This window comes from Rattus norvegicus, chromosome 6 (assembly GCF_036323735.1).
Source record: "Rattus norvegicus strain BN/NHsdMcwi chromosome 6, GRCr8, whole genome shotgun sequence".
Lineage (NCBI taxonomy): Eukaryota > Metazoa > Chordata > Mammalia > Rodentia > Muridae > Rattus > Rattus norvegicus.
Window position 1 is genome coordinate 127,448,997 of NC_086024.1, and position 11,012 is coordinate 127,460,008.

Below are 11,012 nucleotides of genomic sequence, written 5' to 3' on the forward strand. Positions count from 1 at the left end.
GGACCGCAGACAGTAAGCGATTCCATAAGCTCACTTTATATGTATAGATTCATTCCATAAATTCTGTGACTCTAGAGAACTTGACTAGATTGTGTCAAGTTAGCAACTTAAACCAACCACCATGAAGCCCCTGGCTGGTGTCTTAGCCTTAGGCCCTTTGTCTCTTTATCCAAGCAGTGGGCTGGCACACTGCTGACACTGCCCGAATCCTCCCGGACATTTGACCTTCACTCAGGGCCCGATTACACAGGATCCTGTATGAGGGCTGGGTTTGCTGAGTTAGGGGAAAGGCAACTATGAAGGTCATGTGTCTGTCCCCGGAGCTTCTGTACTAGGACAGTACCCAGCTCCTAGATTCTGAGCAGCCAGAGCAGCTGTGCCCTGGAACCAGCCTAGAGCCCCTGAGCTAGTGAGTGGGCCCTGGACTCATGGGTCTTTGTTAGTTTTCATGCAGCCTTTGTATAAAAGATACAGAAATGCCAAAGATTGAAGTGTTAATAAATCAGGAAAGCTGCCCAGGGGAGTGATGTGTGTGTGCATGTGTGTGTGTACTCGTGTGCATGTACATGTGTGTGTGTATAGGCACATGTATATGTAAGTACTTGTATGTACAGATGTGTGTGGAGGCCAGACTGTGTATGACACTTCGTGAATGTGTTCATGTGTGTGTGTGTGTTTGTGTGTGTGTGTATGTGTATGTGTGTATATATGTATATGCGTGTACAAGTGCATGTGTATATAGATGCATGTGTGGATGCAGGTGCAAGTGCATGTGAGTACATGTGTGTGTGTGTAGGACAGTGTGTATGACACTTCATGAATGTGTTTGTATGTGTGTATGTATGTGTGTACAAGTGCACATGTGTATGTAGGTGCATGTGAGTGTGCATGTGCAAGTGCATGTGTGTGTGTAGGACAGAGTATGACCTTGGCTGTCATTCCTTAGGAGCTAGCCACTTTGATTTTTTGAGACAGGGTAACTTACTAGTTTGGGATTGGCTGGGCTGGCTGGGCTGGCCGGCTGGAGTCCACCTGTCTTCACCCCTCCAGCACTGGGAGTATTAAGTACACACCACAACACCCAGCTATTTAAAATGTGGGTTGTGAAGAGTCAAACTCAGGTCTTCATGCTTGCAGGGCAAGCAATGTGCCAATAAGACATCAGCCCAGTCCAGAGGGGAGTGAACATCTTAAGCCTTAGCGCTGACCACGTCTGGCTCACCAGCAGTCAGTGCTGTGGGGCTTTTCTTCTGCTCAGCCTCCTTGACCTGCATGGCAGATAGAAACAGCGCCTCCCTCAAAGGGCCACTGCATCGAGACAGCTCACAGAATAGGTTCTGATGATAAATCCTGGTAAGTGGCAGATGGTTTTCGAGGTTATTATTGCCGCAGTTTATGTATTTGGCGTTGAAGCCATTGAATGAGTGGAGACGCGTTCTACACTCAAGTGGATAAAAGGTTGGAAGTGGACGCCATCAAAGATCGACATAGGGGTTGGGGATTTAGCTCAGTGGTAGAGCGCTTGCCTAGGAAGCGCAAGGTCCTGGGTTCAATCCCCAGCCCCGAAAAAAAGAAAAGGAAAAAAAAAAAAAAAGATCGACATAAACACTTGATTTGCCCCTGATTTGGTGCTTACCATCTGGTATCCATGGCAACTACTGACTATCAATGCCTGAAATAGGGTTTCTTTGTTGAGTCCCAGAGGTAGGGTGAGGCTGCCGTTCTTTGTCACGCACAAAGGGTACCCACCTTGCTACTCTTTCTCCACCACAGAGCAAGGTTTGTTTAATAGACACTCAGAAGCCAAGCATCCAGAGGCTCCTGGGAGGCCACAATCGCTTATCCTCTCTTGTTGAGTGAAGCAACAGGAAATAGCAGGACCAAGTTGGACACAGAGTCTCCCTCTGGAGGGACTGGGGAAACCATTTCATGATCCCGCTGATATGGGCTGACTCAGAGCCTGTGAGAGAGCACCAGCTCAGGGTCAAGCACCAATATGCAGGTAGCTAGGCCACTGGGGCCAATCAAATCTGGGCAGAAGCAGTGGCTCAGATGTTCGTTCGCTTGGCAAACTCAGGCCTCAGTTTCAGATGGCTTAACTGGCCCATGTCACCTTCTCAGGAATGTCACCACGATAAAACGGCCCATGTTCATAAATGTCTGCTTGTCCACAAGAAAGTGAACCCCACTGTCTTTACTGCTAATGTTTGAAGCGGACACAGTAGTAACTTTCTCCTTTGGGAATACTGACTGGATAAGTCAGGAGCGACTTCGTTATAAACTGTTGGTTTATAAAGTTGCTGATAAACTTTATAAGCCGTGCACCCCCGAGGGATCCTAGGGTGGCTTGAGTGGAGACAGCGGCAAAGAGAACCTGGAACTGCAGGAGTGAGCCTCCCACTGTGGGGGATGAGACTCAGAAACAACAGGGAGCCCTGGGATCCGGCAGGAGTTGGGAGTGTTGTGCACAAGGTCATGGGCTTGAGAGGAAGATGACCTGAGGTAATGGCTTGTCCTACTCCCTGACCTTGGACCCAGGCCAGTGAGCTGAGGCCTCACGTCTATGGTGGTGTTGCTGATGGTGGGTAGTTGTGGGGACTGAAAGGAAGCCTGGAGGAAAGGCTTGGCTCATACCTGGAACACGTAGGTGCTCCGTACAGGCAGCTGGCCCACTCGCTCCAACCTCATTCTCCACCCACCCTGAGGGCTCAAGTTCTCCTGCCTCAGGTCACCTGGTCCCATCCTTGGTCTGTCAGGTGTAATAAGAGAGTGAACCAGTAGGGAATCAAGGTGGTGGTGGTGGTGGTGGTGGTGGTGGTGGTGGTGGTGGTGGTGGTGGTGGTGGTTTGTGTCAACTGAGCCTTGTGCGGGTCATTAAGGCACTGCCATTCCACAGCAGGATGCTGACGCAGACCCAGCTCTGTCAGGAGTAGAGCCCGCACTTGTTTGTCTTCTGTTATCTGACCTGCTTTGATTCCTGCTCCTGTCTGGGTGTCCAGAGCAGGGGCAGGACACAAGGGACAGAAAGCTAGTGGGCTCTTGGACCAGCCTGAAAAGCTACCCTGATCACTACTATCTTCCAACTCCTCTTGCTTCTACTGTGACCTCTTGTCCTAGTGTTCCTCAGGTGGCCCCAGAAGATGGTGGCTGTACAGAACATTATGAGCAGGGACTGGAATCCCTAATAAGGCTGCCCTTCCCTCCTCAGATAAGAGCATGTTAAGCAATTGTATTTATCCTTATCTCACTCTCCTGTGAATGGGGCTTCTCAGCAATTAAACTACAAGGCAGGCTGAAGGTCTGCTGCTAGGGAAGAGGAGGCGGGGGAGGTGAGATCACATCTTCAGATGAAAGGACATCCAGTCCTTCAGCTCCGGGTGTGCTGAAAGGCCTGGTGGCTCCCGACAGCACAGGCAGTACCTTGCCAGAAGTGCCAGAAAGAACACGGGTTTTGCTACAGGGCCTGCACTAAGTGGCTATTTAACCTCAGAACTAGTGCTTAACTGCTCTGGATCTCAGGTTCTGCATGGGTTTTCTCCTACAATGATCAAACCCACCTGACACTTAAGAGACTCCTATACATTTTGTGCAGTGGCTTTAAAAACAAACGGGACTGGAGAGGTGGCTCAGCAGGTTAAGAGCACTGACTGCTCTTCCAGAGGTCCTGAGTTCAAATACCGGGAACCACATGGTGGCTCACAAGCATCTGTAATAAGGTCTGATGCCCTCTTCTGGTGTGTCTGAAGACAGCTACAGTGTACTTACAGATAATACATAAATAAATCTTTAAAAAATAAACAAACAACATTATTGACGGATACTGTACAATTCAGTAAGCTTTTACTTGCATGGATATCTGGGCAGCCATTGCCACAATCAAAACTGTGGATAGAGGCATCACCTTGTTTGTTTGCTTTTGTTTTGATGTTGCCATTTTAGTTGTTATTCTGTGACATGGCCTTGCTATGTAGCCCAAGCTGGTCTTAAAATTCAGTCTTCGTATTCAGCCTCCTGAGTGCTGGAATCCCAGAGACGACCCTGCTTCTTCTGATTGCTAAGCACTGTCCTATTTCACAGGAACACCTGGGCCCCAAGCCTTTCTCCATTCATCTGTCCTTGGCTGGGATGCAGGGCAGGACTCTCCAAGCCCTAGAGATCTCAGTGTGTGTTCCTATCCTTTCTTCCTGATATGAGAGAGCTATAACGGACAGGTGACCTCTTGACCTTTCCAGGTCTGTGACTCCAGGACAAATGCACTCGAGACCCAGCTTTCCTTTTGTCTAGGAAGTCTTTGAGCTCTCAATGCCACTGTCCTGGGTCAGCTATAGTATCTATTATGTATTATGTCTTGGGATCAGGGTGCCAGGATTAGGATTCTGAGCTTCTTATCTTACCACAAGACCCAAACCATCTGTCCTAGAGCTGAGGGGAAGGAGGACTTGACTTCTTTTTTTTTTTTTTTTTTTGGTTCTTTTTTTCGGAGCTGGGGACCGAACCCAGGGCCTTGCGCTTCCTAGGTAAGCGCTCTACCACTGAGCTAAATCCCCAGCCCCAAGGACTTGACTTCTTCTGGACTCCCTCATCAGGGCGACATCAGCTCAAGTTTTCTGGGGCTGTCCAGGGTGGCAGGATCCCCAGTTCTAACAGTAACTCAGGAGACTTTGTTATTCCAAGCTTCCCACTTGTAGGAGGAAAATCTGCATGGCCTATCTGTGGAAGCACAGAAGAGTGAGTGTTTGGGTGGTCTTGTAAGATGGCTGTGGGCATCATACGCAAAGCTCCCTGAACATTCTTAGTAACCACAGTAAGGCCATCTGTAACACACCATCTTTTGATATGATGTAGGATTCTTTTGTTCCTTTTTTAAAACTTAAATTAATTTTTTTAATTTTTTTTTACTTATTCATTGTATATCCTGCTCACTGCCCCCTTCCTGGTCACCTCATCACAATCCTTCCTCCATTCCCCCCTTCATTCTCCTGAGGGTGTGGAGGCCCCCCTCCATATCCCCCAACCCTGGCACTTGAGGTCTCTGTGAGGCTAGGCCCTTCCTCTCCCACTGAGGCCAGACTAGTCAGCCCATCTAGAAGAACGTAGACATGGGATTCTTTTTAAATGAGGATTTATTTGCTAATTGTACTTACGTGTTTGTGTCAGTGCCTGTGCCAGTGTGAGTGCATGTGCACTGTAGTGTGAAGGAACCCACGAAGGACAGGAAAGAGGGATTACAACCCCAAGAACTGGGATTGCAGGTGACCGAGAATCTAATGTGGATGCTGGGAACTGAACCAGTGTTCTGCAGAAGTGTTCTCTCTGTCTCTGTCTCTCTCCCCCTCTGTTTTGAAATAACATCTCTCTACTTAGTCCTGGCTGTCCTGGAACTCGCTCTGTAGATCAGGCTGTCCTGGACCTCACAGGGATCCTCCTGCCTCTGCCTCCCCAGTGCTGGAATTAAAGGCTTGCACCTCCATGACCAGCCCCAGTAAGGTCTTCTAACTGCCGAGCCATCTCTCAAGTCCCCTAGATATTCTCACTTATTGAAAAGAGCTTGAGAAGAGGACTCGTGGAGGTGTGGGCAGTGGGGCCAGGGAAACAGAGGACACATTTCACCAAAGAAAGGAATCGGGAGATAATCCGGTTCAAATCTCTTCCATCGCCTCTACCGTTGTATCAATTAATTGATCAGTCAGTCTAATTAATTAGTCACCACCTAATTAATTAACAGCATAATTAATCTAATTACTCAGATTAGCCTAATTAATCTAGATGATCTAATTAATCACTATGTAGCCCAAGACGGAGTCAAACTCAAGCTATTTCTTCCTCAGCATCACAGGTGCAGTGATTACAAGCCTGCTTGTTTTCACCATTATGAAGGGGAACATTGTAATGATGAATTGACTTGTCAAAAGTCATGTAGCCAGTGTGAGCTAGAGCTGGGACAATGTTCTTTCTTAAACGATGCAAAGGTGCTAATGCAACCAGGTGTGGTGGTGTATGCTTGCAACCCCCTCACTCGCAAAGCTGAAGCAGGAGTGTTGTGAATCCAAAGCTAGCCTGAGCAACATGGAAGGATTCTGTCTCAGCAGCAGCAGCAGCAGCAGCAGCAGCAGCAGCAGCAGCAGCAGCAGCAGCAACAACAACAACATCAACAACAACAACATCAACAACAACAACAGCAACAGCAACAACAACAGCAACAACAGCCCACAGAGCCACTGTCACTAAAATTCCATGGTACTCACATCAAAACAGACTCAAAGACAAACAGAATAAGAGAACCTGGGGGAAAAAAAAACCCTACACACTCGTGCACATCTGTTGGAGAATAAAACAGCCTCCTTTGACAAACAGTACCAGGAAGGTTGAGCACCCATGTGTAGAAGATTGAAACCAGAACCCTACCTCTCACCTCGTACAAAACCCCAGCTCAAAATAGATCAAGGATCTTAATTAAAGGCTGGGGAGCTACTAGTGTGAATGTGGTGAGCATGGTGGCCCCCATCTGTGATTCCAGCATTTGAGCTGGAGCTAGGAGGATCAAGAATTCAGGGTCAGCTTCTGCTCTATAGCAAGTCTGAAGTCAGCCTGGACAACATGGGGTCCCATCTCCCAAAAGGGCCAAATAACTTTCCTATAGAGAAAGTAGGGCCTGTAGACCATGAAAGTGTCATTGTGTGGGGTATTTTAGGGGAAAGGACCAATCCGCTAGGCTACAGTTTCTCAGAGGTGAAAAATATTCAACTGTTGGGAATTTTGACAAAACTTCATAAGTTGTTTGTGAAAAAACATAGCCCTAATGATTCTGTCATGGTTGTATGTATGTATGTATGTATGTATGTATGTATGTATGTATGTATGTATGTATGTATGTATGTATGTATGTATGTATGTTTATGAAGTTTAAGCCATTAGAAGAAAATAGTATCTTAATACAATTTTGTTATTTAAGTCTCCAAAGCTAGGAAGTCCCAGGCAGGACTAGTGTTTCAGCACCGCGGACAGCGACCGGGTCACACTGAAGCTGGGTCTGAGACTCTTGAGTTGAGCAGTGGGCCCTGCCCCACGTGCTCCAAAAGCAAGCCTGCAGCACTACCTTGGGGCTTGCATATTAGAGTCCAGTCCTACCCACATGACCCTCCTATGGATCCCCTAAGGAGCTGCCATCAGGGGGTTCTGCTTGACTTCAGAAACTCATAACCTATTTCCAGAGGGAGGTGCTTGCCGGGGACCCTGTGGGCACACAGACTGGAAAGATGAAAAGGAAGCCATGTGGATGGTCGAGTCTTCAGATTCCAAGCTCTCCCAGGTTTGGGTATTCTTGCTAACCTGCTTGCTGTGCTCCGCATTATCCTTAACGACCATCCTAAGGGACTAGGGTTTGGTATATGTGGCACTTCCTTCTGCCAGCCCCACCTAGTCTGGGGCCCACTAAAGCCATCATCCACATTCTGAGGAGACCTGTGAACTGCTTTATTAGATGAAAACAAACATTTAACAAAGAAAGAAGACAGGTCCTTAATTGGAGGCCCCCAGGGCTGTTTGCAGAGACAGGTGGGAGGAGATGTAATGAAACTGTCTCACACAGTCCTTGGTGAGCACCTCACAGATAAAGCCCCATCACCAGGCAACAGAGCTTTTCCATCCAGTGACTTGATAAAGAGCTCGGTGGGGCTCTGTGATTGGAAAATATAATTCTGTAAGCAGGGCCCTGAGTGTGTTGACTCTGCCCAGTGCCAGAACCTACTGCCAGATAAGCAGCTGCCACGTTCCCTGGGGCATTGGCAGGGTTGTTCTTTCCAAGACCTCTGACAGACCCTGTCAGCATGAAGACACCCTGAGCCACAGCCAGAGAGGCCCGTCATTACCTAAGAGCAGATGCTACTCAAGGGGCTTCTTTAGTCCCTGAGGGCAGGTGGTGGCGATGGTCCAGGCCAGGGGATGAGGGTGGAGCCTGTCAGAACTGCAGAGACTGGCTATATCCGATGCGTTGCCTTAGCCCCTGGTGTCCTCTGCTGCCACTTCCCTAATGACTTCCTCCCTCTCAGACCGGAAGCCAAAGTCCATGCAGATGCTCATGAGTTTCTGCATGACCCTGGCTCAACACTGTCTCCCCTGTGCTAGCCAGCTCTGGGCCTCCCTCCCTTCTAGTCCTGTAGGCTTTATTTTTCTTCTCTACCTCACACAGGCTGGGTATATGGCTGCCCCAAGGTTTTTGCATGAGCTGTCCATTCTCCCTATAATAAACATTCCTCTCTCTCTCTCTCTCTCTCTCTCTCTCTCTCTCTCTCTCTCTCTCCCTCTCTCCCTCTCTCCTCTTCCCCCCTCCCCTCCCCCTTCATTCTCCCTCTCCCTCTCTATCCCCCCACTGCCTCTGTTCCTCTCAGTCCTTATTCAAGTTACCACCATCAAGAGGCCATACAACGTCCCTGTTATTCCAAGGCTCCTTACTCTGCTCAGCGGTCTTTTTTTTCCCCTACCCACCCCAGCTTTCCAACTCCCTGTCTAATGTGCTTTATTGCTCTGTGTCATTGTTCACTGCCCGCCTCTTCAGTTTAGCAAAGCTCCAAGAAGGCAGAACTCCAGCTTTCCTTCTGCACGGGCACATTCTAGGCGTCAGGCATAGAACGCACAATAGGTGCTCAGTAAGTGTTTGATGATTGATGGAATGTCTCTTTGGGTCGGTTCCAAATTATTCTAGTAGAACCAATGGACATGAGCCCATGCTCATACCAGGGCCCTACCAGGCCACTGAGCCTCTGAGAGAGGGTCAGCAACATCTTATGCTCTGACACCATCACCTACAATCTCGGGAAGGAGGCAGCCTTGTCCACCAAGGAAGACCAAAGGACTTGTCTCTAATTCTACCCTGATGTTGGTGTGCTGTGTGGCTCTAGTTGTGGGGCTCTCCATTTCGTAGTCTCAATGTCGTCTTCTGCAGCATGAGATTGGCTTTTATTCTCTTTGTCTAAAAGCAACACAGGCACACAGTGCTGCAGCTTTGTCCTGAGCACAGCCCTGCCAGTCAAGTACCAGCTGTGTGGTGGTGGCAGTTTTGGTACCCTCTCTGAACCTCACCTCCATGAGTCTGCCCATTGGGTGTGACCCTTTGGTCATGACTGTTATACTCTTTGCTCAGAAATGTCAATTGCTTCCCTGCGGGAGAGCATGGGAAAGTGGCTAGCAAGGGTTGAGGGGACTTCAGGGTGACTTCACAGCTTGGGGCTCTCCTCACTCCCTCATCCTGCCCTTGAGGGTTAGCAAAGATAAAGCCTTGTTAATCCCCAACCCAGTGGTCTGATCCACAGCCCATGGTCACTATTTGGGCTTCCATCCTAGTCAGAGGCACTGAGATAGCCAAGTGTTGACAAGACACATTTAGGAAGGAGAGGCATCCTACGACATGTCCCCAAATAATCACCAAGTCAAGCCCCAGAGCCAGGGTGGAGGGGGAAACAATCATGTCCTGGAGAGAGGGGAGGCTTGAAAGACCCAGAGTCCATGCAGTTATCAAGGATCAAAGACCATCAGAGGAACAGGGTACTGTCAGCCTACCTACACCCCAGAAACAAAGCTGGTATTGACCAGCATTTGAGCTTGAGCTCCCTAAGATAATGATTTTATTTATGGGGACCCTGGTGAGAGGGGGGAGAGAAGGAAAGAGAGAGGGAGAGGGAGAGGGAGAGGGAGAGAGGAATGGAGGGCACATGGGAGAGAGGGGAGTAGACACAGGATCGATGGAGTGTGCACTATTGGCAGTGTACTATTGATAAAGTAAGATATCAGTGAAGTGTCTGTTATTAATATAAAATTCTACTGATAAAGTCCGTTACCAGTAGCGTGCTATCAATAGTGCCTGCCATTGATAAATCACACTATCAATAAGGTGCCGTCACTTAAATATATGCTTATTGATAAAGTGTGCTCTTGATAAAGTATGCACTCTTGGAGCAGTCGGTAGAGTGAGAATCTTTAAAAAGTTAGCTCTTATAGGCGACAGTGATGTTACTGGAAGTCCTCCTCAAATCATCCTACCAAGTGGAGGAAGCTGGGCTGTGCTGCGGACTCTGAAACTTGTGGTGGCCTTTGGTTACCAGTACATCTCTCTGTCACACATTATGCTAAAATAAGTATATATTTATATTTTATATGATATGAAAATAAATATAAAAATAAAAAAGCCAGCACACCTAAACTGTGACCTACAAAAGGGTGCCTGGTTGATGATGTCCAGGGATCAGGTAGTATTTATTTATTTATTTATTTATTTATTTTATTTATTTAGAGACAGGGTCTCACTGTGTAGCTCTGGCTATCCTGGAACTTATCATGTGGACCAGGCTGGCATCGAACTCACAGAGATCTGCTTGATTCTGCCTCCCACGCTCGGGGGTTAGAGGTTTGTGCCACCATACTTTGCTGCAGCTAGTTTTTACGAGATGGTATTTTGGAGACAGCATGCCGGGAGCTTGCGTGTGATCACAGTGACTTCATGTCCTAGGACCTGGAACACTCTGGAATTCTCCCAGTGCTGAGCTGGAGTCCTTTTCTAGGAACTAATATATATGAATGGAGACGCCTCAGTGCAGAATAAATGCTTTAAATTTGCTGGCCCTTGTCCCCGGGTAGAGCCAGCCTCTCCCATACATTCCTGTCCCTCACTAGAACTCTGCCGTCTTCTCCCCTTTATGCCTGTAGCACGGCCATGACCCAGCATAGTGTACACCTTGCTTCTTTCTCTGGAAAGGGAATTCTATAAGGGTTGGGTTTGCTGTTTTGTTTACTGCCGTGTCTTTGGCATCTGGCACAGTCAAGTGGTGTTCTGAGGTGTTCTAAGCCCACGTTGATGCTTAACACATGATTGTTGAATGAATGCATGCAAAGCAGTTTCTCATTTAGGGGCATGAGTGGGCAGAGGTGTGGGCAGGAAGCAGGGAAGAGCAGAAGCAGGTGGGGACGGAAGGGGGCGGGGCTCTGAAGGATGCCAGTCAGTGCCAAACTGTCATCCAGAT